This window comes from Ursus americanus, chromosome 34 (genome assembly GCF_024610735.1).
Source record: "Ursus americanus isolate L20-20 chromosome 34, mUrsAme1.1.p, whole genome shotgun sequence".
Lineage (NCBI taxonomy): Eukaryota > Metazoa > Chordata > Mammalia > Carnivora > Ursidae > Ursus > Ursus americanus.
The window spans coordinates 8,508,798-8,533,342 of record NC_142160.1 but is presented as its reverse complement, the minus strand read 5'-3'; the positions used below and the strand labels follow the sequence as shown (position 1 = coordinate 8,533,342).

Sequence of the window (24,545 nt, the reverse complement as noted above, 5' to 3'; positions counted from 1 at the left end):
CTTAGAGAACAGCGGGGAAACAAGGGCTCAGGACAGAGATTCAGATGTAAAGCCTTGGTGGGGACAAGATCCCCCACAAGCGAATAAAGTGGGAAAGCAAACACTGACATTTAAGGACAGGGGAGAGAAACAGAACCCAGTTGAGGCACAGAAAAGGAGTAATGAGTGCAGTCGTAAACCGGGAGCGAGGGGTGTCACAACAGGCAAAGCTAGAACTGCAAGAATGGGAGAAGAGTCCGCAGGACAAGTCGTAGAAGATGAGAATTAAAAGTGCTTTTCCGCTGGGTCAGGAAGCGAAGCAGGGCAGTCTCAGGGCCGGGACATGCCTGGAGCCAGGTTAGAACGGCTCCAAGAGCCAACAGGTGATGTGGAGTCACGGTGAGTAAATCTCGCTTGCACTTTGTGAAAGAATAGCTATCAAAGAAAGAAACATGAAGGTGCTAAAAAAAATTGGTTACTTAAATCTTGTTTTTTTTTTTTTTTAAAGGAAAGGGATAAACGTGTTGGTCTACTGAGGGGAGTAGCCAATGGAGCGTCGAAGGTAAGAAAAGGATATTATGGATAAAGCCTGTTTTCAAAGGAGGCAAGGTGGAAAAATGTCCATTGCACCAGCAGATGGAGTTGCCTTTGCAGGAGAACCATCTTTTGCTAGAGATAAGGACAGGGAAAGAATGGGCGCGGGTGCAGATGGGCTTGTGGGTGAATGGGTGGGAAAATGGAAGTAGCCATTTTGATGGCCGCCGGTCCCTAACTTAGAAACAAGGTCATCCCGAAGAGAAAAGATTGAAGGCTTAGAAGAGTGGTAAAGGTTTGGAACAGCAGCTGAGGGAAATGGGAGAAGCACATGCAATAGGACTGCTGAGCAGCACTGAAGGCACAACCGAGATTAGTTTCACTCCAGATTTATGGTCTCCATTCTCTATGGTTGTGATTTTTCTTCTTCCTCCAGCAGAGCAGTGCTCAAGGAAGGTTTACGGCTAAGGAGGCTCCACGGAGGTTTGCTTGAAGGACATGAAGTCCATCCATCTCTCCGGATGGTTTAGAGTATATCTCAAGATCAAGGTAAACCATCCAAACTAAATACTTGAACCATATTGTTTTGGCTCCTTTTACTTTTCACTCATTTTTAGTGAATTGCATTTTGGTGTGAGGCCTCGGCCTGCATTGAGGGACCCTACAGGAAACATCCATTGGCCCATCAGCATGGTGAGCCTCATGGAAGAGGTTGAGAAAGCCACTAGCCCCTGATCCATGCGTGTTCCACTCATGAGGGCACAAAGAGCCCTTTCCCTTAGACCCAAATGCCAGGAAACAGTTGGTTTTCATTAGCGACCACAGAGTGTTTATCTGGTGGAGAGGGCCTAGTCTTGAAACCACAATGCTTGGGTTCCAGTCCATCAGCCATCACCTGGTAGCTGATTGACGTTGAGCCTCTTAACTTCTCTGGGACTCAGTTTTCTCATCTGCAAAATAACAAAAATAATCCTACCTATTTCGGAAGGCTGCAGTAAGAATTAAAGGACACAGTCGATGTCCAAGTGTTTAGCCCTGTTGTCTGGCGAATCGTAAGTTCACCATACATATTGGCCATTATTGTTCTTGTTATAAATATTATCTAACAGCCGTTCTTCTTTGGTTTTGTGTTTATTTATTTCCTTCATCCTCTTCGTGGCATGCATTTGCATGTATTAATTCATTTCTGGTCACCAGGTAATAGTATTTTTTTCCCTTTTGTTCTTGTGCTGTGCCTCGCTTATTCGTTATCTGCTATCCACCTAGCATCATTTCGCAATGAGGCAGAATAGAAAAAAGTAGACTAAAAGAGGCCTTATACCTTTCAACAGCTATAAAGACGCATCTGTCTGTTTTTGCTCTTGCTTCAGGAGAAGTTTCAAAGATGGTAAAAAGGACTTGGAACTTTCTTATCCCACACTTGTATCTAGAAATGCAAGTTTCCCTGAAGTCTGTTTCACCTGATATTTACTTTTCTTACGATCATTCTTGATTGGCCCCCACGGGGACTTAGTCCTAAGTCAATATTTGCTCACACACTTCTCGTGGTGAATAAACCGTATGTTAATTTAATGGCGGAGAGGGACAGATTACTGTTATTGGAGAACCAGCTACAGCTTCATGGTGGGATGAGGGCTGGATTCGGTAGTCAGAGGGCCTGGGTTTGGCGGTCAGCTCTGCCACAAGTAGCTCTGTGTCACCGAAGCCCTCTGGCTTCAGTTCTTCTGTTGGCTGAGTGGGTTAACACCAGTGATCTCACAGTGCGGTTGTGGGAAATAAAGAAGGTTCTCGGCAAAAATTAGCTAATCTGCATCTAGTGCAAGAGGTGGCATTCAAGGTGCCATTCGGACTTGCACTTGAGAAATTGGACCAAATAATTGAGGCTTCTTTTAAACATATTTAAAGGCAACCTGCGCATACGTATCTTATCCAGCTTCGTGACTTGAAATATATATACCAGCCATTTAGGAGTATTTAGTCAAAAGTCAGAACAGAAAGCTTTAATTCCCTTTTAAGAATATTCAAGAAACATCTTCTTAGTATCTGAATATCAGCTTGGCCTGTAATGTCATCAGAGAAACGTGAAAAATATCCCAGATTGTCTTCTTTGCTTTCAACTAAATAAATAATCTGCAAACCCCTGATACACAAATACATCGGCGCTCCCTCCTGGCAGGTAATAGCTTCTTGTTTGTGTTTTGTTTCTCTTACTGTTACTGCTGCTGGTTTTTTGCCGCATAGACCAGTAAGTACATGCAGATGAAAGGCAGTTTTTTTGTTTTGTTTCAAATCAAGGTATGTGGGTGTGGGATGGCTTATCCCACATGTTGCTATCAAAAGGATAGCAAAAGATTAGGGCCATTTCTTTAAGGAAATCAGAGGACTGACTTCTCTGGCCTCCCTCCCCCATTCAGGCCCGATGGGGGGAACCAGAGGGCGTGTGCCGGTGGGCCACTCCCACCACCACAGAACATCCCTGAGAAATCAGTGTCGGATCGCACAAAAAGAGCCCAACTACAATGGTTGGTCTTCAAAGGGGCTCATTTATTATATTGCTCAGTGCCCCACAGAGTTGCTCCAAGCTCATAACTGCCACTGATTTCAAAGAGAGCTCTGAACTTGCATACGCTTCACAAGGCACGGCGCGGGATGAGAAATAGGCTGAGTGGCTTGAAGCCATGTTCAGACATTTTTTAATGTTCGTAAATGTCTTTGGCACCATCACTTTCACATAGAAACCCACTTACCTCCTGCCGCAAAGTGTGAAATAAAGCCATTTTCAAGCCTGGGTAGGGGATGGTCTGGAAATTGGGCTAAATCTTAAAACTGCATGAAGACTGAAAATAGGATTCACAGGCTGGGGCTCAGCTCTCACTAAATCACTTCTAAAGTCAGGTCACCACAACCCCCTGCTCTGCTAGATACTGTCCGTGTCTCCTTTAAAGGGTTAAATCGGTGAATGTGGTTGCCTTAGTAGCTCCCAGACTGAAGGCCCCTAGCTCCAAGGCACCCCTAAACACGTGATCTATAGGAAGGAAGCACTATGTCAACTGGGTTTGATGGAGACTCAAACTGCCACAGCCCTAGGGAACCTCAGGTTAGGGACTGGCATTTCCTACCCCCCTCCTGTCTCAAGAGATGCTGTGGGTCCCCACTTGATCCGGGGGCTCGTGGGAGTCCGATTGAGAGCCATCAAAGGCTTTCTTATTGACCACCTGCAAAAAGATCAGACATCTGCCCCAATTCTGTTTCTGCAGCTCTCCAGCCACCCACACAAGGAGAAAGAGTTGCCTTAGGGACTCAGAAGTGCTTTCTATAGGCCAAGAAGCTTTTGGGTAGGTCGTTCTGGAGCCCTCTGGACAGCTTTATAAGCGCCTTTCTTTTGGAAGAATGCAGGAGAAAAAGACGTCCTGTCCATATTCACTGTTCAATGAACATTCACTAAATCTTGGGCAATGTGTTATATTGGGTGCCATCTTTAGTTGGAAACAGAAAAGGAGAAAAAGAAATAATGAGACATTAGGTGTGGTCTTCAGAAATCCAGAAATTCCCTCCACAAGTTTGAAAGCATACAGCCTCCTCTCTAAAGTTCTTCAAGAAAATACTGCTAAACATTTATCTACTGCAAATCCTCACTATTTCTTTATTCGCTTAACCAATGCCTGCTGAGCACCTGCTGTGTGCCGATGTCATTGAACTTGCTGGGATTCAGCAGCAGACAAAGCAGACAGAAGTCCCCACCCTTGGTGAGATTGTGTCTTAGTGGCAATGACACATGATAACGAAGTAAGTCCGAAATCTCTCGAGAATCTGAGATGTGGTGAGTGCTGTGGAGAAACAGAGCGAGAGAGCAGGGAACTGGCAGGGTGAGATGGGGGTGCAATTTGAGATGGGGTGGCATTGGGAGGTATCCTTCAAGTAAAGAGTTTTAAGGGAGCCTTATTTCTAAATGCTCGCCTTTTTTTTCTGTTAAGTTCGAATGTTGATAGAAAGTAACTCCGAATTACCTGTGACGTCTTTTTTTACAACTAACGAAGTAAAGGCATCTTGCCTAAAATGAAGAGAAGGCAAAGCAGCCCTGTGCTCAGGTGGTCCCCGTTTGGCCGTGATGTGGTACAGCCATGGAGCACCTTCCATGGAAACAGGCCTACCCCCCGGAATCCCGTTCTGTACACGGCAAGCGCTCAGTAAATGCTCTTCCATGGTCTCAGCTCAGCTCTAAAAGTAATGATTTTTTTTTTTTTGACAAAAAGAATGTCTCCATGTTTTTCTCTCCCTTTCAGGGGCCTGTGGGTAGTTATAGCCATAGAGACAGATGAGGCATCACAAGTAGTTTCTGGAAATTTTTCAAGCCATGTTTATTCACGGCAGCATCCCTAAATTTCCCCATTGTCAATACAAGAACCTTTGACTAATCTGTCTTCACTCACTGCCGCCGTTAAATTTTTGATGCAGAATGCCAACAGGCTGCCTCCCTTCTTTCTGGAACATCTCCTTATCTCCAAGATGAGACAGCTACCCCTACCCCTACAACGTACTTCTATACTTTCTCCCTTCCTTCCTCCTTCCCTCGATCTTGCCTTTTCTTTCGTCAACGTCTATATTGTGCCAAGCATGTTGAACTCCCACAGGCTCCATCCTAACCACACTAAAAAAATTAATTCTTCATATAGGTATTGTTAGAAGCACCGACAAGAACAGTAGAACGGGAAAGACATGAAAGTCGTAATATTTTTTTATCGGAGAGCATTTCTCAGTGGAATATGTGAATACTGCTGCTATTCATGTTACTCAGTCCTACCCAGCAGTTTACAAGTCCTTTGACTTGTGTATCTCAGCCAGTCCTCTCAATTTTGGCTTCTCAAAGTATGGTCCAAGACCAGCAGCGTCAGCCTCTCCTGGAAGTTGCTAGAAATGCAGAACCCCAGGCTCCGCCCCAAACCTACTGAACCAGACTGCAATTTAACAAGATCTTCAGGCACTTGGTGGTTTGAGGAGCTCTCCTCTCAATAGCCCTGCGAGGAAATCAGAAATTCTCTTGCCTATCTGACAGATAAGAAATACACAGAACTCGGGTTCAGAGATGTTCGTTTCGCTCGTAGGTAACAAGACAAGACTTGGAGTCAAAGACCAATATCCTTTCCACACAACTATGTCCCCTCTTTGGATGCTCCTGGAAGAAACTGTCGCATACCTCTTTTTGGATCTGATCTCGCCCAGCCCAGTGTTTTATAAGGAGCATCTGAACAGTAATTATAGCCTGATATTGTCCCCTGGTGGTAAGTCGGCAGATGTTAATCTTGTACTTGATTATATATTCCTTATGCAGCCTGGTCTCGCTGCCTCTTGTCTAAAAGGTCTAAGGTTAAAGACAGGAAAGAAATTTCGGATTTAGAAATTTCTCTGATTTTTCTCCCAAATCCTTACCAAAGAAGATCATGTTCCCTGGTTAACATTATTCTTGAAGTTTCTATTGCAATTTTGTTTCCCTGAGGCAGGTTCTGAAGTGTTTCATGTGATCATCTTGGAGGAAAAGGGAACAGCAAGTAACATGTAGCAGCACTGCCTTGTGCCCCCTGCCCTGGGCTCTGTCTGCGTTACCTCGTGGTTCTCAGAGGAACCTGACGGATTGGCTCCGTTACCCTGTTTTATAGTCATGGGAGCTGAGAGGCAAAGGTGACACCTGTGGCAGTGCTGGGAACCAAGTCTGATTCTGTGCTACTCTGCTGGCCTCTTGATAAAAGGAAGTCTTGCCTGAATGCCCATGGAAGGTGACCCAAGGCAGGAGAAGGGATTAGCATTACCTTCTGTCTTTTGTCCCCATTGATGATGCGACTCGTACTACCCACCATATTTTCTAAAAGAGAAAAAATGACTACCAAACTCCTCCTGGGTTTAAGGGTGAAGTAACAGGGGTGAAACCAAACCAAAGAGGAACCAACTAGAAGGACAAAGTTAAATATGCAGCACCTCCCCAAAATGAATCAAAATGTCAGCACAGCGGCTAGCGCTGGGAACACCCATTTCTACACCGTACACATTGGCTAAAATCCAGACATACGATCGAAGTCAGGCCCTCTAAACTGGTTAGCTTTAAATTCTTCATGCTTAACAGAGAGACAGAGAAATGTCACCTTACTCTTTAAGGAAGGAGAAGGATGAATAGATTTCTCACTGAGAAAGGCATCTCCCAGACTCTCACATCCGTGTTCTCAAAACTCCAGCTCTGTCAGCTCAGTCCCAGCTGAGACCCTGGACTGAAATGTCCTCCTGTGTGACTCTGGGAGTCTCTAGATGGTTCGCGTGGCAGTCGCTCCACCAGTCTGAAGGATTTAAATAGAGTTATAGCTACTCAGATTTTAATATATGCTACAACTGTTTTGCTGGCTTGGCATTTAAGGATGCAAACTTTCCAATCTCTTCTAGAAGCATGACACCATAAAAGGGACTACCGTAATTAGGAATAAAGCTGTGCAGTCCTCATTAACCAGAAAAGCACTTTCTAAACCCGGGGAGGCTCTACTTTTATTCCAGGAAAAGTCAAGAAAATGGTGCCTCCAGAACCCAGTAAAGATTTTGGGTCAACTTGTCCTCGCTGGAATTGACTGGGGTTGATGTGAAATGCCTTTAAAAGGCACAGAACAGCAAGTAATCTCACAGAGGTGATCTGAGCAGAGAAAAAGCTGAAGAATCATGTGAAGCTCAATCTTGCTTCAAGTTGCGTTATTTTTTTGTCTTGCTTGGCCAACTTCGTTCAGTTTTAATGTGTCACGATAGGTCCTGCCCTTATTAGCCACGGATGTTATGGTAACTGGTTGTAGGTCTTCTGCTCTTATGGTTACAACATGTGATCAGAAGAATGCTTTCTGAATTGAGCCCGGGAGTGATAAGTCCCCGGTGACTCAAAATAGCTAAGGAGTGTATATAAAACCAGGCACAAGCTAGTCTCAAAGATAATTGCAGACTTTACTTTAGTTCTTTAATCTCCACATCCTTTTCTGTCCTGCCAGAACTATCTACACAGGGGCCTCGCTATGGCATTAGTCACAGTAAGAACCAAGTGTTTGTAAGCCGGTGCCTTGCTATACCTGTCTAAGGGGATTCGGTCACTCTGATCACAAATGAACCATGTGAGAAGGGGTTTCACTGTAAGGCAGTCCCACACGTAGGAGGAAGACGAGAACATTCTGAAGGAATTTGATTTATTTATGTTTTCTGCATAGATACTTGTGATGTGTCTGCTTCCTGGAAAAGCTACGTTGATAGATGACGGATAGCAGAACAGCTAGCTCTTATTCTCTCTTTTAGCTGACGTTCTTATCACCCATAATTTAAAACCTAATTAAAGTATGGTTCATTTATAACAAAAGGACACCGGACAGGATCCGGGCTCCAATCTCTGCGTTGTCCCTAACCAGCTCTGTGGCCCTAGGCCAACTAGCTCTCACCCTCTCACCGGGACTGTGTTGTTCTGCCTTATAATCCTAACAGCTCTATGTATTAAACACTTCCTCCCAAGCCCTTCAACCGGATTATCTCATTTAAACCTCACGTACCCGCCCTGGGTAGGTTCTGTTATTGCCTCCATTTGGCAGACGAGGAAGCCGCGGCATAGAATAGGCATCAACGCCGATCACCTTGTCCAGAGTGACACAGCTCGCCTGCCCAAGAGCCAGGAATTCATCAGCTTTCCTTAGCCTGTGCTCCAAACCCCGGGCTGTGTGTTTCTCTGATCGCCCCAGTCGCCCAGCCCAAGGAGGTGTTCTTTTTTTTTTTTTTAATTCTTTTTTTTTTTAAGATTTTATTTATTTATTGGACAGAGAGAGACAGCCAGCAAGAGAGGGAACAGAAGCACGGGGAGTGGGAGAGGAAGAAGCAGGCTCCTAGCGGAGAAGCCTGATGTGGGACTCGATTCCCGGAACGCCAGGATCACGCACTGAGCCGAAGGCAGACGCTCAACGACTGCGCCCCCCAGGCGCCCCCCAAGGAGGTGTTCTTGCTCTAGAAATCCTTAATCGTACTTCGGGACGATTTGGTTTTAACTCATGTGGCTCAACTCAGCTGCTGTGTGTTGTTTCCTTTATTAAGTTTTAAGATTATTTTGGTTTTTAAAATCTTGTTTCCTCGACTGAGTAAAATGTCTGAAGGAGCCTGTGGAAGGACCACCTCCTCGAGGATGATGAGTGAGGTTTTCTGCCCTTTTTAGAGTCTTCCCTTTATAAATGGAAATAATAATGCCTGGCTGAAGGGTTGTTCTGAGACTCCAAGCAAAATGACCATAAGGTGAAAAGCGCAGTGTGAATAGAATTTGCTACTGGTATTTTAAAGCATCGGCCCTTCCAGGGAAGACTCTCTCACGCACTGTAGTCTTCGTAGATGGAGCACGGTGCCCCCAGCGCTGTGAGATGCTGGAGCGACGGTGTGGGTCATCGCTTTGATTGTGGTTTTCAATTAAAAAAGAATTCTTAAAAGCATTCTTATTTACCTTCGCACCATAAACTGATGTAGCAGGAGGGGCAGCTTAATGGAGATGCTGAGGCAAGAGAAGAGAACTCACATTGGCTGAGGACCTAAATTTGTCCTAGGCGTTACTTCACTGAATTCCCACCATCTGTCGGAGAGGAAGTTGAGCGAAAGCGAGTACAGAGATGTTAGGTAGCTTCCACAGAACACACAGCTTTTCGCTAAGAGCTAAGATTGAAACAGCAACCATGGTTTTGCCACGCCATACTGAAGACGAGTTTTCCTTAAGATTTTTGAGCCTAAAATCTATGTGTATGTTGTCATGTCTCAGTATATCAAAATATCCAAATTAAGAGTCAACATTTGCATAATAAACACAAGAATGAACTATTAAAGCACAAAGCTAAGAATCCTCAAAGTATGCATTGGAAATGACCTTGAAGTCAGCAAGTTCAAGAACCAGTCCATGGCTTTTCCAGCTTCTCCTTGAACACCTCCTGAAGTGTGGAACTCACTGTCTCCAGTGGCCAACAATTTCATCTTTGAACACTTAGAAAGCATTACCACTATACTCTCCCTCAGGCATTTCAAACTTAAGATGCTTAAAACTTAGTTCGTAAAGTAGTTTCATAATTTTGTTTATAGTTAATGGGGGAGTTGGGCTTACCAGAGGAGAGCGAGTGCTATAGACGGGAACATTATCCCATCAATAATTAACCACAGATTACATTCTAAACAACCATTCACTTTTTCATTACTGAGGCCAAAGAAAAAAGTCAGTAAAAATTGTTACCCTATCTCCTTGGGATTTTCCAGGATCATCTTGTCAGAGCTTCAGTGCTCTGTTTGCCTTAGAAGACAATTGTATCCATCAGGGTTCCCAGCAAGAAGCTGATGGTGCATTCAGATGAAAACTTGAGGCAGGTTAATGAAGGGACATTTACAAAAGCATGGGCAGGGTTCAGGGAAATCAGCAGAGTATGGTGAAGTGGCCCCAGACTAGCAATAGTGGAGAATTTAGTACCCGTGGACCTGAGAGGGTGAGGGGAAGGAGCAGAACCCAAGAAAGTCGCCATGAAAGATGCCCCCCCCCCCCACCTAGAAGAAATGTGGCCCGAGGTGGAGGTTTGCTGATAATCAGGAGTTCAGCAGAGGAATAGGCACCCGGACCTCACTACCCCCACCAGAGTTCCTGCCCACGGCTCAGAGTTTCTGCTGGTACCAGTTGGAAGACAGAAGATAAGGAAGCTTACTAATCCAGTTCAGGAACTCACCTGCCTTCAGGACACAGAGCAAGACCCAGAAGAGCAGAGAATTCCAGCGCCACAATGTTCCATGCAACCCCAAATATACCCCAAGCCTTGCTTTTCCTTCTTACTCCTCTCTTGCCATCTACCCACACCTCCTTCTCCCATCTCCAGCTACTAAGTCAGCAACAGGAAGGACAGTTGGTTTGAAAATAACCTTGGGTCAGGTCACCTGGCTGGCTCAGTCAGGTGAGCATTCGACTCTTGATTTCCGATCAGGTCATGATCTCAGGGTCCTATGATCTAGCCTGGCATTGGGCTCCGTGCTCAGTGGGGAGTGTGCTTGAGGTTCTCTCTCTCCCTCTCCCTCTGCTCATCCCCCTACTCTCTCTCTCTGAAAGAAAGAAAGAAAGAAAGAAAGAAAGAAAGAAAGAAAGAAAGAAAGAAAGAAAGAAAGAAAGAAAGAAAAAGAAAGAGAAGAAAAGAAAAGAAAAGAGAAAAAGAAGCCTTGGGTCATGGATGGAAATGGTAATCCTAGAGCTCTGCTAGATTTTGCCATTCAAAGAGGTTAGCATTTGTCTCTTAAATTACACAAATTAATTCTAAAAGAAACTGTGTGACCCTGCTTCCACATTTTTGTGTCGTAATCAGAAGACCAAACTTGCTAAGAAATACATAGAAATATACGCACGTGCACACACAAGCACACACATTTAGAGGCCATTTAGTGTTCACAAAGCAAACTTTTTTCCTTTTTCTCTGATTTCTTTGAGACTTTGTCTAATTGTTCTTTGTTAAAGCCTTTATTAAGCTTTAAATGCTGCCAATGTAACTTCTAAGCTCTGAATTACTAGTCTAATTGCTTTCTCCCTATCCCCAGTATGTTCAAAGCCTTGCCTTTCGGGAATTCTGTCTTAACTAAAGTTTTCTGAGACTAAAGTTTTCTGAGTAAGGGGTCTCAGAACCAGATTTTCCAATGGGGTCTGCTCTTGTGCTTGAAGATAGAGCTGACAAGCAGCATGCATTTCCAACAAGCCAGGTCCATTGGGAGGACCATTTGTTGCAAAATCCCTGAGATAAGAGCTGACCCAGTTTGAACAAGTTCAAGGAAATGTTTGCATCCATATTACTTGGATGCTAGTGTGATAGTCTGTTCATAAGTGTTTTGAGCCTGAGAGTTTTTTTCAGACTCCAGTAAATCCCATACTAATCTGTCCACCGTGCCCCCGATCACCAGTCCAGAGAGATACACGTCGGTGGGAAAGACGACACATTCTTACACAGTAAAAGCAGAATAAGGGCAGCATTTTTTTTTAAAGATTTTATTTATTTATTTGACAGAGACAGCCAGCGAGAGAGGGAACACAAGCAGGGGGAGTGGGAGAGGAAGAAGCAGGCTCCTAGGAAGAAGCAGGCTCCCAGGAAGGAGCCTGATGTGGGGCTCGATCCCAGAACACTGGGATCATGCCCTGAGCCAAAGGCAGCCGCTTAACGACTGCACCACCCAGGCGCCCCCAAGGGCAGCATTTTGTCTTGAAAGGTAGCTGATACATGAGTCAGCTCACTGGTGAGGGCTTCGGAGTTCTATAATCCTTGAAGGTGTGTGTATTTTTCCCCCTAATGTTAGTAATATGGCAGGGACACTGAGTAATAAACCTTTTGAATTCACGTACTCATTCAAGTTTTTATTAAGCCCCTTCTTTGGAGCAAATATGGCTGTAGGGGTGGGACATGATGTGGCGAGGAAGATGTGATCCCTCTCCTTAAAGAACTTGTGGTTCAGCTGAGTGACCATATCACATCAGAACGGGGGGCAAATTCTGAAAGCAAAATATTGTCAGAGACTCTGCAGACCTCTTCATCTGTTTCGTGCCACAGCCCTTAAACTGACGAGGCTCCGTGAGGCCATCTGAGTGATGTTGTTACGGTTGTGTATGTGCCATGGGCTCAACAAATCATGACGACTGTGGTTATCAGTTGATTCTTACAGCCATCCCATCCCCCAGCCTCATGATCCCATGTAGCCCAGACACGCGTCAGTTTTCATGCTAAGCGGTTGCAACAACCTCCTGATTGCTTTCCCTGTTTATACTCAAGCATCTTTGCTTTAGTCCCCCTAAATCCATTACCTAGCACCCCTTAAACGATCGTGCTAAAACAGGCATCTGGTGCTCCCATTTCTCTCCTTTAACGCTTCAGTTTCCCATGTCCGCCAAGGTAAGGTCCAGACTCACCAGTGAGCGCCACTGTGATCTGACTTCTCCAGCACCCTCCCACGGCTCTTGCAGCTACACCTTCCCGTGGATTCTGCCATGGTGACCTCCTGTGGTGAGCCTCTCCCAGCATCCACTTCAGGCTTTAGCCCTTCCTGCCTGCGTGCCAGGCGTCAGTCTACCTGGGCCAGTCTTCCTCTTCCCTTCCTAACTCCGCCTCTGCTTTCTTGGTCCACCTCCATGTCTGTCCCTCTCTACTGCCACCTCACAGGCACCGTCACATATTCCCTGAACAACTGCTGTAGCTTCCTAACTGGTCTCCCCTCTGCCTCTGCTGTTGCTCCCTTCTAGTCCATTGACCGCCAGGGTGGTGGTAACCATCACGCAAGCCCTCTTAACCCTTTTCCTGTCACGCTGGAGATAAAGAACAGCATCTTTCCTAGGGCCAGTACAGACGGGCCCTTCCAGGCGCTGCTGTGTCTCCAGCCTCGTGCTCCTTATGCAGCTGGCTCCAACGACCATGACCTGTGAACGCCTTTGCGTGTCAGGTTTCCTTCTGCTGCAGCTTTTGCACCTGCTGGTCCCTCTTAGCTTGTTCATGTCTCCTACCCATTGCACAGATCTCAGCTCAAGAACTCCTGTCAGAAGGAAGCCCTCCTTGATCACTAGTCTAGACTTTCTTTATTCTGCACTCTCACGGAAAAGTATTCCTGTTCTTCGTAGCGCCTGCCTCGGTCTGCAGGTGGTTGTAATCATGGTCTGACTCTGACCCGAAAGCAAGCTTCATGAGATAGGGATGACACCTGATTTTGTTCGTCATTGCATTCCTAGCCTAGTACAGTATCAGGCACAAGAGGGAAGCATTCTAATCCATCAGTCAATCAGTCCTCCAAGACTCTTACTTTGTTTGGAAAGCCCTACCGTCATGACCACTAGCATCCCAGGTGGGACTGGCCTCCAGCAGCCTGTGAATGTGTTGGAGCACAGACCTTTGTTCTGTATTATTTTCCTTGCCAGTCCCTTAAGGATCTCAGAGTCCAGAGAGAGAAGCGATATCTTAATCAACTCTACATCCACTATGCCTGACACGTAGACGGTGAACGATACATTCATCAGTAAGTTTTTTTAAATTGAGGTAAAATTTGCATAACATAAAATTTTAACCATTTTAAAGTGTCTAACTCCGTGGCATTTATCACATTCACAATGTTGTACAATCATCACTACTGGTTTCAGAGCATTTTCATCACCCCAAAAGGAAGCCCTTACCTGTTGAGTAGTTATTCCCCACTCCACCCTCTCCCCACCCAGCTCCTGGCAACCATTAATCTGCTTTCCACCTCTTTAGATTATTCCATACTGGGACATTTTGTACCAAGGGAATATAAATATGTGGCCTTTTGTGTTTGGCTTTTTTCACTTAGCATAATACTCTCAGGGTCTCTCCATGCAATAATATGTATCAGGACTTCATTTTCATGGCTGAATAATACTCCGTTGTGTAGATACATCATGTCTTGCGTATTCGTTCATCTGATAGTGCTGTAAACTTCCATACACGCTTTTGTTTTAATTCCTGCTTTCAGGCCTTCCGCTGTATACTTGAAGATGGAATTGTGTCACATAACTGTATGGTTAGCTGATTGAGCAACCACCGAACTGCTTTCCAGGGAAGCTGCGTCATTTTACATTCTCACCGGCAGTGTATGAAGGCCCCAATCATTTCTCGACATCTTCACTGACATTGTTATTTTCTATAGTTGTCATTTTTTTAAAAGATCTTATTTATTTATTTATTTATTTGAGAGAAAGCAGAGCAAGAGAGAGAGAGCATGAGTTGGGGTGAGAGGCAGAGCGAGAGGGACAAGCAGACTCCCCGCTGAGCAGGGAGCCTAATGAGGGGCTTGATCCCAGCTGAGATCATGACCCAAGCTGAGATCATGACCCAAGCTGAAGGCAGACGAGTCACCCAGGTCCCCCTGTAGTTGTCATTTTTTGAAGCAATCAGTATTATAGCTACCCTAGTCGGTTTGAAGCGGTATCTCATTGTGGCAGTACCACTCCCTATCCGTTACGATGACTACTACTAAAAAAAATTAAAAACAAAAAAATCAGAAAAGAACAAGTGCCGGTGAGGATGTGGGAGAAATTGGAATCTTTATGCACAGCTGGTGGGAGTGTAAACTTATGCCCAAAGGAAAACCTACTGTATGAAGACAGTATGGTGGTTCCTCAAAAAATTAAAAATAGAATTGCTCTCTGATCCAAGCAATTCCACTTCTGAGTATATATCCCAAAGAATTGGAAGCAGGGACTGGAACAGATATTTGCACATCCGTGTTGATAGCAGAATTACTTGGACTAGCCGAAATGCGGAAGCAGCCCAAGTGCCATTCAGCAGGTGACGGACACACAGAACGTGGTATGTGCATGTCACGGCTTACTACTCAGGTTCGAAAAGGAAGGAAATCCTGTTAAATACCACAACCTGGATAAAGCTTGACGACATTGTGCTAAGGGACATAAGCCTTTCGCAAAAAAGACAAATATTGTCTGATTCTCCACTGATGCGAGTAGTCACATTCCTGGAGACTGGTAGTAGAGGCTGGCTGCTGGGGGCTGCGGGGGAGGTGGGGAAACCATAGGCCAGAGGCTGAGAGAGGCTTCCATTTTCTCCAAAGAGGCGGAATGCAAGCGGGCACGCACATGGGGTTGTGGCCTGGGTGTTTCACTGTCTCCCGTGTTCCTCCGGCAGCAAAAGGAGGCTCTTCCTAATCTAAAGACTCCCTAGCAGTTGGCAAATGACGTGAGGCATGGCGCGTAGAAAAGAAGTCCCAAATTGATAGCAACGGGAGGAAAGGAACCCTAGAAAAAATAACTGAGAAGGGACTGCAGTTCGCAAAAGTACCATTAGAAACCATTTCTCGAACGGAAGAAGCAAATGAAGACTTCAGAATTTGTGACAAGACAGCTGACCAAGAAAGAAGAGGACATTCTAGAGAAAAATGCTGAGGCCCGGAGTGCCGGCTGATGAGCAGAATTGTTGGCTGCTCAACTTCTGGTTTCAAGACAGAAAACCACCCTGTTTTCTGTAGGTAGCAAATATTTATTGCCTGAGTGTTAGTTCTGATGACACAGTCAGCAAAGTATGATATTTGTAAGCTGGTGTTTTATAAGCGGCAGTCATGGTAGCACCCACTGAAACCGAAAAGCCAAAAGCCCTGTTCAGAGTCCTATATTTTGGGATTCTTTTTAATAAAAATTCCTATTTATTTTGTGTCAGGAAGAACACCAGGGACTAAAATTATTTTGAAAAGAGACTAGATGAAGTACAACTCCTATCTCCCCCTGCAAAACAATAAGTAATTGTATCCAAGTAAACTTTCTTGTCTAGCTGTTTGAGGGAGTCCTTAGGTTTTTCTTAAAATGATTATTCAGGAAAAAAATGTTCAGTTGGGATTATCCTTACTTTTTATAACCCCTTTTCTTTCCTGGTATGTGGCTTTTAGCCAGTCCTCTGATTCTTAGAATGCTTCCGAAAAAGATGAATTAAGGAAGAGGAAAGGAAATTCAAATAAGTCAACGGGGGCTGCTTGGCAATAGTGAGCATAAAACATGTGGTTAGGAAGAGGTTGAAATGAACTAAAATCAAGGCAACTGCTTTTTTCAATAGTACTTGCTATTTCTATCCTCCATTTCCATAGAGGGAGGGAAACCGAAATGGTATAATAAAAACAGCTAATATTTATCCAACGAAGCATATAAGGTGCCAGGGCCCGTTCTAAATGCTTCACACGTATTAACTCACTTAATCTTCACATCAGCCCTATTAAGGACGGAACCGTGGAAGCGTCCATTGCTAAATTTTCAGGAATTTTGTGAGCCTGTTGGTAGCTTGAAATCAGTCATTGTGGGAGTATTTATTTATACCATGGAAATCGACATATGTTACAAATCGGGGCTTTTGGGGGGAGAGCCATTTGTTAAACGTTTTCTAGAATACCACTGCTGTTGTCCTTCTTTCACAGATGGGGAAACTGGGACACAGAGAAGTTAGGTAGATTTTCCATGATCATGCAACTAGTAGTTAAAATTGGTAGCGAGGCAGCACGACTTAAGATCCCAAGCTTTTCACCATCATACCATACTGCTTCTGATATGACTAACTTGCATGGGCTGGATTTAGAAAGCCTAGGGCTCTAATTTGGACTCTTCTACTATCCACTGTTTAAGCTTTCTGGGCCTCAAGGCATTTTATAATGGAGCTGTTACAATCTAAGAATGTTTCACATTGATCTCTGCTATATCATGAATGAAATAGATTATGTGAAATTGCAAAATAGTCCTTGATTATCCCCTTCCTTCCATCCTTCCATCCTCCCTCTCTCCCTTCCTTCCTAATTTTGATTGTGTCTTTGCTATGAAAGTAGGATACATGTAAATCTCTTCGGACTTTTGGCAGCGTTTAAGGAAGACTATAGTGAATTTTCTCCCTAATGCTCCCATACCGCTTTCCTCATTATCGTAGAAAGCAGAACAGCTGTGCTGACAGTGAGTATCATCATCATCATTAATAAATATTTATTGAGCATGCCCTTTGTGCTGAGCTCTGAGGACACAGAGAGGTAGAAGATAAGGTCCTAGAAGCTTGCCCAACAAGTGGCCCAGAGAGAGAGGAGAGGAGCCACAGTGTGTGGGGAAGACTTTCTGGGGGAGGGAGGAGCACCTGAGCGGAAGGAAGCGTCACCCAGCAGGTGGGCATCATAAGTCGGCAGAATGGTTTGAAGGAAGGCACCGGGACAATGATCATTTCTGTGTTTGGAATAATAAGTGATTCGATTTGGCCCAAGGAGAAGTTCTGTAATAGGAGATGAGGCTGGAAAGGATGGACTGCTGTTTGAAGAGGGCCTTTGAGCTTGGCTCAGGAGCGAGGGCTTCAGTTTTTGAGCAGTAAGGAATCACCCGTGGTGCTGAGCGCACCAAAGACGCGGAAAGTCTTGCTATGAATGAGGTGAAATTTAGCCAGGTGTGTAGCATGAACTGAAGGAGAGCGTCGCTGGAAATGGAGATAACAGTAAAACAATAATCTATTACGAAAGCTTCTCCAACATGGAAAATCCTCATGGAATAATTAGAATTGTAAGCAAGATACAATTAGAATTGCAGACTGTGGTTACAACAGTACAAACACCTACCCGGTGGGAGAGGCTGGGAAGAACCACAGCTGCATTATCGCAGTGACTGGATTGCGCTGGAGAGTTATGGGGGATTTTTTCTTTTTCTTGAATCAAATTTTTGGTTATGGGGTCATAGTTAATCATTGTGAAAATGTATGTAAATAAAAAAATGGACAGAAGAAGAGGTGCTCGAAGGGGACACATATATTAGGTAAAATGAGAAATGATGCTTTAGGCAGAACAAGATAAAGGAAAACCCTCCAAATGCGATGGCTTTGGGGCAGCTGGAGATATGGGGCTGAATGGAGAGCGATCAACCCTTGACACGGGGCTTTGAGAGTGAGGGAAGGGCTGAGGAGTTGGAGGGAGCTCACAGCAGGAAGCACTGAGCAAGACCTAAAACTTGGGCTTTGCCCGAGAAGGTGTGGAAGAGGAGGAAGAAGGGAAATCCATAGACAGGCCTGAACATAATTAACCCAAGAAGGAGGAGTGTTAAGACCTGTTAGGACAAAGAGGCAAACAGAAGTTAGTTTATAAACTCATTTCATTTACTGAGTGTTTTTCTCTGTGTTGGCACCATGATATGTACATTACCTCCACTGGCTTTTGTAATTCTCCTAACGGTGCTTGTGTTGGGTGCCATTATTATGTTCTCCCCATTCTACGGATGGAAAACCGAGACACAAAATACAAGATGGCGCAAATCCTTCCATTTTGTAAGTGAAGGTAAAAGGGCTCACAGGTCAAGGTCACGTGACTTCTCCAGAGTCGAACCTGGCTTGAAGAGGGGAGCTTTCGTGGGAGGGAGGTTATGCATGCAAATCCCCCTCGATGGTGGCCAGCCCACCACTAGCACTGCTGAGCCTTGCCACAATTTGTTATGGATTTTCACAGCTGATATCGAAAGGACTTTGGTGGTATTTCCTCACACTTATTTTCCACATTTTCTCAATATATAAATTGTCTAACTCTACAAATTTTGATGCTTATGTCTCTCGGTGTTATATGGCTGCTCCAAGTAGTTTTCCTAGTTCATTATCAGTACTGTATCCGATGTCATACATGGCAAAGCTTTTAAAGCCTGGTAACGAATCCATCGATGAAGGGAGAGAGGCAGGGTGGACAGTATTCAGAAGAGAGGAGGAACTGTGATCATTTAGCAAAATGCTGATTGGAAATTATTTCAAGTGATATACATTGGTGTTCGACCCTACAAAACAAGGTGCTTAGGTAGATGCCTAAGTGACCTTCTCTTTCAGTGTGTGTGTTAATAGTGTCTTTGAAGCAGAGAGTTACTAGATAGTTTTGCTCAGTTTTCAAGAAAGACCCTGAATGCACCAATCAGTAAAGGCCAGATACCATGCCCTTCGTAATGACTAACGACCAACAAATCCATCACGAATCTATTAAAACCTCAGGCCCTGGAAGCATACTAGCAAATTTCACAGTCTAAATTCTTACCAAGGTGGGAAATTTTATAGATTTTGCTGTTAACATAATAATGCATCCTGGTATTCACGTGAAAATGGAATCACGAACTGTAGTTTTCTTGTTATTAATTCAAATTAGGATATTGTATCTATTTTACTAGATTTCCAAAAATCTAAAACTGTTGCATCTGCAGTTTTGGATGTATTTATGGTATTAGTTGGCTTTAAACACGGTTAAATTTTACATTTAGTATCTTACTACAGTTGTGGGGGTGGTACTCACAAACCAACCCTGGTTTGCGTACCAGTATCTTTGTAAAAGTGACTTACAAAGAATGATTCTATTATAAAAATAGAACTATTATTGCTATACTCTGAAGTCTCTACAGAAAAAGAAAATAAAAGGACTTGATAAATCTCTATTAATCTCTGGCTATTTGCTGATTATGTGGAAAAATTAAGCCTGGAACTGACTTGTCTCATCGTCATCCATCATTATTTACTTGGTATCTACACACCAAAAAAAAAAAAAGTCCAAGTAGAGGAGCCTGGTGGAAATTTTTATTTTACTATGTTTCATATGACACCTTCCATAAAGTCTTGATCACGAGACCCATGTTTTAATAACCTGACCTAAAAAAATATTTAGGTGAGGGCAAAAAGTTCCTCAGATGTGTATCGCCTTATGGGTCCAAGGAGTGTTTTTCAACTCACTGTGCATTCTGAGTCATAGTGGGGTGTGTGCCACCGTGAGAACAAGAAATAGAATAGAAACCGTTCACTTCAGAGAGCACTGCTGTTAGTAAGGGTGAGGGTCGTTGGAGGAGCCCTTGTCCTTACAGTGTCTGTTGGCCCGAGATCCGTTCTTCACTCTTCTGCTGGGCTCTCTGAGGCCAGTGGGGCCGGTTCCTTTGGGCTGCACTTCCCAGGTGCCTGTATCTGCTGCAGTCAGCCCCTGGGAGGCCCCGGCAAGAGACAGGACAGCTGGAGGACAGGAAGGAAGGGGAAGACGGGGTATTAGTCCCCTCTTCTCTTTCTGCCTCTGGCTGCGTCTCCAGCAACAGCTGTGTCTCCACAGTGGCTCTGAGAACCCTCCTGGCTTCCCACCTCTCCAGGAGACCTCGGTCTCTGGGCTCCGTGAGTTCTGCCTCATCCCTGCTCCCGTACCTTCGGGCTGATTGTGACTTCTTACTGTTGGTGCTCTCAGCTCCACGTCGGCATCTCAGCTCTTCCCTCGCCTGGGTAAACAATTTCCTGAATTAAATTCCTCCGTTTTCCTGGTTGGACCCTGACTGGCACCATTCACTGTATCCCTCAGTATGTGTGTATCGGGTCATGATGTGGAATACATTTCGTACTGAGAGTAGTTGTTAAAACAGTTTGAAAGCCACAGTCAATGAAAATAAATTTGACAGCATGTGGTGGATAGTGCTGGGCCCGTTTCTTCACTTGGGCGTTGATGGCTATTACTGAGATGGAGAGCATGAACTTGGAGACTTTTTTCCCCTCTCTTTTAAAAAGGGAAAACAATGTGGTATAGTAGAAAGTGTACCGACTGGGAGTGAGGACCAAGATTCTACTCTTGGTGGGTGGCCATGGGCAATCCAGGTAACCATGTGTTCTAGTAAAAGTTGCTTCCTTTGTGCATGGAACCAGAGGCTCTGAGATTGGTCTGTCTTTTTTCTTTTTATGAAGATTTCTTATTTATTTATGTATTTGAGAGAGAGAGAGTGTGAGTGAGAGAGCAGCGCATGACCAGCAGGAAGGGACAGAGGGAGGAGGAAAAGCAGACTCCCCGATGAGCAGGGAACCCAATGCAGGACTCGATGCCAGGACCCCGGATCGTGACCTGAGTTGAAGGCAGACGCTTAACTAACTGAGCCACCCAGGCGCCCCGGCATGTCTTTTTTAAAGGGACTCCTATAAGAAGTTATAGTGTTACCATTTGAAAGAAGGCATTGATAGATAGCCTGTGACAGGTCAAAGACCAGAGAGACTAGCATTTGTAGGCTGTTTAAAAGAATAGTCACTTACCTAGATCATTCCATTATACTTGCATTATTTAATTATTTTCCTCAATTGGTAAGTATTTATTTATTACGTTAGCACTAGAAATAATAGCTCAGTGCTCTGGTCATAAGTTCTTAGGGAATAAACTTTGATATGGGCTGTGGGACCTGCACAATATATCAGGTAACGGTGGTTACAGTCATTAATGTCAGTAAATAAATCACACCGTAAGATTGAGGTGTCACATAAAGACAGATGCCCCCATAGGTAGATATATTTTTTAAGTCGTTCAATAAAATATAGGTAAAGTGGAAGGTGTCGATCTCTTTAAGATGCAGACATACCCCACATGCCCGAAGTCCTATTAAATAAACAGCGCTTCATGTTATGATGTTCTTTGACCTTCTCAGCGATTCCCTTGCTTTCCTCCATATGGAAGAAAAGTCTGTGACCAAAAGGCCCCAAATTGTCCTCAAAACAGTAAAATCCCACAGATAGCACAGTGTCTCTGGTGAGATAAGCCACGGAATATGCACAATCCCAGAGCAGATGTGAGCTTCTCCCTTATGCCCAGCCCTCCCTGAGGTCAGGGACTGTTCAGCTGAGTTTATCTGTAAGGGAGATAAAAGATAGAAGCTTCCTGCCTGGCAGTAAACCTTGCCCCATGCAGAATCCAGACACTTGCCACCCTTTCCTCAAACTTTGTATACTTGTGGTTTTTTGGGTTTTTTTATATTCATCGCTTTCTGGCTGGTAACACCACTGACAACTAAAATAGAGCCATGTTGTTGTGGAATGTATTTTATCCCCACCTGTGGAGAGAATCAATTTTTTTTTTTTTTTTGGTCCCCAAAGCAGACTATTTATCTCCATTTCTTTAAAGAGTCATCTAAGGTAATTTTCATGCTTATTTCTGTTTTTATATGTTCCTGGTTTATTTTCTACTCTTCCCTTGAATTTACATAGAACGACTTCAAGTACAGAAAAAAAAAAATGGCTGGAATAAAACAACAGCAGATTGCGCTCTTGTGTGCTGAACTTGAAGCAAGAATCTGGTGGGTGATGTGTTGGAAGTCAAGCTGGAAAAGGGTCGCACACATACGAAATGCAATGAATAGCCATGGAAAAGATAATCCGGTAAGAGCCGAACGTGGTCTAAAAGTAAAATGCTGCCATAAAATCTAATAAAACAGTGTGGGAAAGGGATACGGCATATTTCGCCCCCGTGGCCTTTGGTTGAGGGGCTTGGAGAAGAGCTACAGTGGCCCACTGGTACAGAAGCATGCTGTTCAGAGAAACACAGGGCAGTCAGTACAATGGCCTGCCAAAGAAAAGTTAAAATATTTGAACAATTGGTGACAATAAAAAAATTTTAGGCTCTGATTTCTTGTTCTGATCCCTCAAATGCACCTGCCCAAAGATGTGTCGAAGCCTCAGAGATACGTTGAAGACAACATTTGTAAAATCCTTTCTTGTCTGGTCAACAATATATAATGGAGTATTATTGAGAAAATCCTTCCGAATGAAATTATCCTCAGAAAACCCATCGCCAGAGACAAATGAAGCCTTCCTTTGGGCAGTTAGAATGCATTTGAATTATCTAGAGAAATATTGAGTTCTAAATGGTTTTTCTAAGGATAGACATGATTGGACATATAAAGTGTGCCTGCTTCATTTTATGAAAGTTAAGGGAAAGATTAATTTCTTATCAGAAAAGTATCCTCGATCATTAATGCTGCTGATACCTCGATGGCAGGGCTTCCTACCCCCTGTGATGAAGATCCCCTTGGGAATCTGATTGAATGGATGGACTCCCTTTGCAGAAAGTGCATCTTAACATGATCATGGAATTTCAAACACGGTTTCAAGGGATTGTCAAATGCACCAAAGATCGTTTATATTCTACCTCCCCCTGGTCCCATAATGGGTTCAGAACCCTGTATTGATGACAAATGATTGAACAGTTTTTACATGAGCCACAAAGATCACGCTGAGTCTGGAGTTTTACTAAGCTGGGTTAAAAATTCTGACTTCATCACTCAGTTCTCTCCAAGTTGTTTGATCACATTCCCCTCGCAGTTAAAAAGGAAAAGAATAAAATAAGAAAGAGTATGCTTATGCATATTTTTTCATAATACATGTATTCACTATTAATATATCAAGTGCATGATAAAACATACACAAAAGAGAAGTTAGGAAAGAATGAGATGAAGATGAAGAGAATAAAATATCTTGCTAATCATGATGATATCATACTCTATCAATAGCTAATATCTCATGGCAATATATAAGCTCAGATCAGAATTCATCGTTAATGATAGTTCATAGAAATCCAAATTGCAAGTAGTCTTGAATAATTGTGAATGTTTTTGACCTATTTCTTGTCAGATCCAATTAGACTATCGTTGTTTTCATGTTTCCGTATGGCTGGAAAAACTCTGAGAACCAAAAGTGGCAGATTTGATCTTGATTTTCACCTGTGAGTGCATTATCAGATTTATCTCAATCTTCGATTTCTTTGAAGGACCCTTTTAAGCCACTTGTTTTGCAAATAAGAGAGTTAATTGGTTAAAACCAGACAAGACACTTTGTGGAAGGTGTAAACTTCAGGCAATGTCAACACCCTGAAAATAAAAGAACAAGAGGGGGCGCCACTGTCACCCCTCTGCCTGAGGCCCTTTGGTAGGTGCTCCACATTGATGCTGGGCACATGACCACTTTCCTCGGCACCACGTAAAGGTCCTAGGTAAATGAATATAATGAACATTAGTAAATATCTTCTCTTTTTGGGCATTACATTTTCTAAGCATTAAAGGAAAAAGAAATAGAATTTCTACTGTTCTTTCCAAATCACAGTGAATTGCCTTGCGCACTCGGCTTTGGAGACCCCTGCCTTAGGCAAATTATTTCCTGCCTCTCAGTTTCTTCATCTGGAAAATGGGGATAATGTCACAGAACTTACAGAGCCCAGTGGGTAAACGGCATATGTAAAGGTGTGTCCACAAACACTGGCATGTGATTTAAAGGAGAAATCAAAGGAGAAATGCTATTTCAATGATTACTACTCTCTCACGCGGTTGCCAAGTGTACACTCCCGTTACTCCCAGCCTAATTTAAACACCAAACAAAACCTCCTCTCAGTGCCGTCTATCTGACTGCAAGAGCTGTAGTTTCTCACCTCCCACCTTACCCCCAAAACAAAACGCAACAAACAAAACAAAAGCATATTAGCCTTTTCAGCTTGGAAAACAAGGGATTCTGAACTCTTAGTAATCTCGTTCATTAACATGAGAATTACTCATTGGGAAGACCCGTTAAATCCTATCAGATAATTTTAATTTGGATCCCTGAAGTTGTGGGGTTTCTTGTTTGCTTCTTGTTTTGTTTTTAAACAACATACAAAGTACTAGACATCCGGCTAAGTGCTAAGGTTTCCAAGATGAATTGAACTTGCTCTACGCCCTCCAGGCACTAACCATCTAGTGGAGGATA

General features: G+C 43.8%; 1 long non-coding RNA gene across 1 annotated transcript; it reads left to right on the top strand.

Annotated features, from left to right (window-relative positions):
- Window positions 1-88: 88 nt before the first annotated feature.
- Window positions 89-22,559, top strand: LOC148107168 (uncharacterized). The gene is made up of 3 exons (XR_015722939.1): window positions 89-541; window positions 950-1,062; window positions 22,020-22,559. It is a non-coding gene; the product is annotated as an uncharacterized LOC148107168 (long non-coding RNA).
- The last annotated feature ends 1,986 nt before the right edge of the window (window positions 22,560-24,545 follow it).